This window comes from Schistocerca americana, unplaced genomic scaffold (genome assembly GCF_021461395.2).
Source record: "Schistocerca americana isolate TAMUIC-IGC-003095 unplaced genomic scaffold, iqSchAmer2.1 HiC_scaffold_13, whole genome shotgun sequence".
NCBI classification, from domain to species: Eukaryota; Metazoa; Arthropoda; class Insecta; order Orthoptera; family Acrididae; genus Schistocerca; species Schistocerca americana.
The window spans coordinates 31577322-31583321 of NW_025725371.1; positions in this window are offsets into that span (position 1 = coordinate 31577322).

The window sequence follows — 6000 nt, forward strand, 5'->3', positions numbered from 1 at the left end:
TTGAGTCGGCATTGTGCCTTTTGTATTTAATTCCGATGCAATTTATGTGTTTCTTCGTCAATATGATGGTCAGAGGGATACAGTAAACCTGAAGTGAAGCATCGGAATCTGTAACTAGTGTCCCAGGAATGGTTCAAAACATAGACAGTAAGAGGAGCCAGTCTTCTTGTACTTGGGTCGGCATTGTGCCTCTTGTATTTAAATCGGATGCAATCTCTGTGATTCATGGTCAATTAGAAGGTCAGAGGGATACAGTAAACCTGAAGTGAAGCATCGGAATCTATAACTAGTGTCACAGGAAAGGTTCAAAACATAGACAGTAGGAAGAGTCAGTCTTCTTGTACTTAAGTCGGCATTGTGTCTTTTGTATTTAATTCCGATGCAATTTCTGTGTTTCATCGTCAATAAGAAGGTCACAGGTATACAGTAAACCTGAAGTGAAGCATCGGAATCTATAACTAGTGTCACAGGAATGGTTGAAAACATAGACAGTAAGAAGAGTCAGTTTTCTTGTACTTAAGCCGGCATTGTGCCTTTTGTATTTAATTCCGATGAATTTTCTGTGTTTGATCGTCAATAAGAAGGTCAGAGGGATACAGTATCCCTGAAGTGAAGCATCGGAATCTATAACTAGTGTCACAGGAATGGTTCAAAACATAGACAGTAAGAAGAGTCAGTTTTCTTGTACTTATGTCGGCATCGGGCCTTTTGTATATAATTACGTTGCAATTTCTGTGTTTCATCGTCAATAAGAAGGTCAGAGGGATACAGTAAACCTGAAGTGAAGCATCGGAATCTATAACTAGTGTCACAGAAATGGTTCATAGCATAGACAGCAAGAAGGGCCAGTCTTCTTGTACTTGAGTCGGCATTGTGGCTTTTGTATTTAATTCCGATGCAATTTATGTGTTTCTTCGTCAATAAGAAGGTCAGAGGGATACAGTAAACCTGAAGTGAAGCATCGGAATCTATAACTAGTGTCACAGGAATGGTTCAAAACATAGACAGTAAGAAGAGCCAGTCTCCTTGTACTTGGGTCGGTATTGTGCCTCTTGTATTTAATTCGGATGCAATTTCTGTGTTTCATTGTCAATAAGAAGGTCAGACGGATACAGTAAACCTGAAGTGAAGCATCGGAATCTATATATAGTGTCACAGGAGAGGTTCAAAACGTAGACAGTAGGAAGAGTCAGTCTTCTTGTACTTAAGTAAGCAATGTGCCTTTTGTATTTAATTCCGATGCAATTTCTGTGTTTCATCGTCAATAAGAAGGCCACAGGGATACAGTAAACCTGAAGTGAAACATCGGAATCTATAACTAGTGTCACAGGAATGGTTCAAATCATAGACTGTAAGAAGAGTCAGTTTTCTTCCACTTATGTCGGCATTGTGCCTTATGTATTTAATTCCGATGCAATTTCTGTGTTTCATCGTCAATAAGAAGGTCAGCTGGATACAGTAAACCTGAAGCGAAGCATCGGCATCTATAACTAGTGTCACAGGAATGGTTCATATCATAGACAGTAAGGAGAGTCAGTTTTCTTGTACTTAAGTCGGCATTGTGCCTTTTGTATTTAATTCCGATGCAATTTTTGTGTTTCATCGTCAATAAGAAGGTCAGAGGGATACAGCAAATCTGAAGTGAAGCATCGGAATCTATAACTAGTGTCACAGGAATGGTTCAAATCATAGACAGTAAGAAGAGTCAGATTTCTTCTACTTAAGTCGGTATTGTGCCTTTTGTATTTAATTCCGAAGCAATTTCTGTGTTTCGTCGTCAATAAGAAGGTCAGAGGGATACAGTAAACCTGAAGTGAAGCATCGGAATCTATAAGTAGTGTCACAGGAATGGTTCGCAACATATAGAGTAAGAAGAGTCAGTTTTCTTGTACTTTAGTCGGCATTGTGCCTTGTCTATTTAATTCCGATGCAATTTCTGTGTTTCGTCGTCAATAAGAAGGTCCACGGGATACAGTAAACCTGAAGTGAAGCATCGGAATCTAAAACCGGTCTCACAGGAAAGGTTCATAACATAGACAGTAAGAAAAGCCAGCCTTGTTGTATTTGAGTCGGCGTTGTTCCTTTTGTATTTAATTCCGATGCAATGTCTGTGTTTCATCGTCAATAAGAAGGTCAGCGGGATTCAGTAAGCCTGAAGTGAAGATTCGGAATGTATAACTAGTGTCACAGGAATGGTTCAAAACATAGACAGTAAGAAGAGTCAGTCTTCTTGTACTTAAGGCGGCATTGTGCATTTTGTATTTAATTCCGATGCAATTCCTGTGTTTCATCGTCAATAAGACGGTCAGAGGGATACGGTAAACCCGAAGTGAAGCATCGGAATGTATTACTAGTGTCACAGGAATGGTTCAAAACATAACCAGCAAGATAAGCCAGTTATCTTGTACTTAAGTGGGCATTGTGCCCTTTGTATTTAAGTCTGATGCAATTTCTGTGTTTCATCGTCAATAAGAAGGTCAGAGGGATACAGCAAACCTGAAGTGTAGCATCGGAATCTATAACTAGTGTCACAGGAAGGGTTCAAAACATAGACAGTAAGAAGAGTCTGTTTTCTTGTACTTAAGTCGGCATTGTGCCTTTTTGTATTTAATTCCGATGCAATTTGTGTGTTTCATCGTCAATAAGAAGGTCAGACGGATACAGCAAACCTGAAGTGAAGCATCGGAATCTATAACTAGTGTCACAGGAACGGTTCAAAACATAAACAGTAAGAACTGTCAGATTTCTTGTAATTAAGTCGGCATTGTGCCTTTTGTATTCAATTCCGATGCATTTCCTGCGTTTTGTCGTCGATAAGAAGGTCCACCGGATACAGTAAACCAGAAGTGAAGCATCGGAATCTAAAACCGGTCTCACAGGAAAGGTTCAAAGCATAGACAGTAAGAAGAGCCAGTCTTCTTGTACTTGAGTCGGCATTGTGCCTTTTGTATTTAATTCCGATGCAATTTCTGTGTTTCATCGTCAATAAGAAGGTCAGAGGGATACAGTAAACCTGAAGTGAACCATCGGAATCTATATCTAGTGTCACAGGAATGGTTCACAACATATACTGTAAGAAAAGTCAGTTTTCTTGTATTTTAGTCGGCATTGTGCCTTTTCTATTTAATTCCGATGCAATTTCTGTGTTTCGTCGTCAATAAGAAGGTCCATGGGATACAGTAAACCTGAAGTGAAGCATCGGAATCTATAACTAGTGTCACAAGAATAATTCAAAACATAGACAGTAAGAAGAGTCAGTTTTCCTGTACTTAAGACGGCATTGTGCATTTTGTATTTAATTCCGATGCGATTCCTGTGTTTCATCGTCAATAAGAAGGTCAGAGGGTTACAGTAAACCTGAAGTGAAGCATCGGAATCTATAACTAGTGTCACAGGAATGGTTCATAACATAGACAGTAAGAAGAGTCAGTTTTCCTGTACTTAAGACGGCATTGTGCATTTTGTATTTAATTCCGATGCGATTCCTGTGTTTCATCGTCAATAAGAAGGTCAGAGGGTTACAGTAAACCTGAAGTGAAGCATCGGAATCTATAACTAGTGTCACAGGAATGGTTCATAACATAGACAGTAAGAAGAGTCAGTTTTCTTGTACTTAAGTCGGCATTGTGGCTTTTGTATTTAATTCCGATGCAATTTTTGTGTTTCATCGTCAATAAGAAGGTCAGAGGGATACAGCAAATCTGAAGTGAAGCATCGGAATCTATAACTAGTGTCACAGGAATGGTTCAAATCATAGACAGTAAGAAGAGTCAGATTTCTTCTACTTAAGTCGGTATTGTGCCTTTTGTATTTAATTCCGAAGCAATTTCTGTGTTTCGTCGTCAATAAGAAGGTCAGAGGGATACAGTAAACCTGAAGTGAAGCATCGGAATCTATAAGTAGTGTCACAGGAATGGTTCGCAACATATAGAGTAAGAAGAGTCAGTTTTCTTGTACTTTAGTCGGCATTGTGCCTTGTCTATTTAATTCCGATGCAATTTCTGTGTTTCGTCGTCAATAAGAAGGTCCACGGGATACAGTAAACCTGAAGTGAAGCATCGGAATCTAAAACCGGTCTCACAGGAAAGGTTCATAACATAGACAGTAAGAAAAGCCAGCCTTGTTGTATTTGAGTCGGCGTTGTTCCTTTTGTATTTAATTCCGATGCAATGTCTGTGTTTCATCGTCAATAAGAAGGTCAGCGGGATTCAGTAAGCCTGAAGTGAAGATTCGGAATGTATAACTAGTGTCACAGGAATGGTTCAAAACATAGACAGTAAGAAGAGTCAGTCTTCTTGTACTTAAGGCGGCATTGTGCATTTTGTATTTAATTCCGATGCAATTCCTGTGTTTCATCGTCAATAAGACGGTCAGAGGGATACGGTAAACCCGAAGTGAAGCATCGGAATGTATTACTAGTGTCACAGGAATGGTTCAAAACATAACCAGCAAGATAAGCCAGTTATCTTGTACTTAAGTGGGCATTGTGCCCTTTGTATTTAAGTCTGATGCAATTTCTGTGTTTCATCGTCAATAAGAAGGTCAGAGGGATACAGCAAACCTGAAGTGTAGCATCGGAATCTATAACTAGTGTCACAGGAAGGGTTCAAAACATAGACAGTAAGAAGAGTCTGTTTTCTTGTACTTAAGTCGGCATTGTGCCTTTTTGTATTTAATTCCGATGCAATTTGTGTGTTTCATCGTCAATAAGAAGGTCAGACGGATACAGCAAACCTGAAGTGAAGCATCGGAATCTATAACTAGTGTCACAGGAACGGTTCAAAACATAAACAGTAAGAACTGTCAGATTTCTTGTAATTAAGTCGGCATTGTGCCTTTTGTATTCAATTCCGATGCATTTCCTGCGTTTTGTCGTCGATAAGAAGGTCCACCGGATACAGTAAACCAGAAGTGAAGCATCGGAATCTAAAACCGGTCTCACAGGAAAGGTTCAAAGCATAGACAGTAAGAAGAGCCAGTCTTCTTGTACTTGAGTCGGCATTGTGCCTTTTGTATTTAATTCCGATGCAATTTCTGTGTTTCATCGTCAATAAGAAGGTCAGAGGGATACAGTAAACCTGAAGTGAACCATCGGAATCTATATCTAGTGTCACAGGAATGGTTCACAACATATACTGTAAGAAAAGTCAGTTTTCTTGTATTTTAGTCGGCATTGTGCCTTTTCTATTTAATTCCGATGCAATTTCTGTGTTTCGTCGTCAATAAGAAGGTCCATGGGATACAGTAAACCTGAAGTGAAGCATCGGAATCTATAACTAGTGTCACAAGAATAATTCAAAACATAGACAGTAAGAAGAGTCAGTTTTCCTGTACTTAAGACGGCATTGTGCATTTTGTATTTAATTCCGATGCGATTCCTGTGTTTCATCGTCAATAAGAAGGTCAGAGGGTTACAGTAAACCTGAAGTGAAGCATCGGAATCTATAACTAGTGTCACAGGAATGGTTCATAACATAGACAGTAAGAAGAGTCAGTTTTCTTGTACTTAAGTCGGCATTGTGGCTTTTGTATTTACTTCCGATGCAATTTTTGTGTTTCATCGTCAATAAGAAGGTCAGAGGGATACAGTAAACCTGAAGTGAAGCATCGGAATCTATAACTAGTGTCACAGGAACGGTTCATAACATAGACAGTAAGAAGAGTCAGTTTTCTTGTACTTAAGTCGGTATTGTGCCTTTTGTATTTAAATCCGATGCAATTTCTGTGTTTCGTCGTCAATAAGAAGGTCAGAGGGATACAGTAAGCTTGAAGTGAAACATCGGAATCTATAACTAGTGTCACAGGAGTGGTTCTAAACAAAGACAGTAAGAAAAGTAAGTTTTCTTCTACTTAAGTCGGCATTGTGCCTTTTGTGTTTAATTCCGATTCAATATCTGTGTTTCATCGTCAATAAGAAGGTCAGAGGGATACAGTAAGCCTGAAGTCAAGCATCGGAATCTATAACTAGTGTCACAAGAATGGTTCAAAACAAAGACAGTA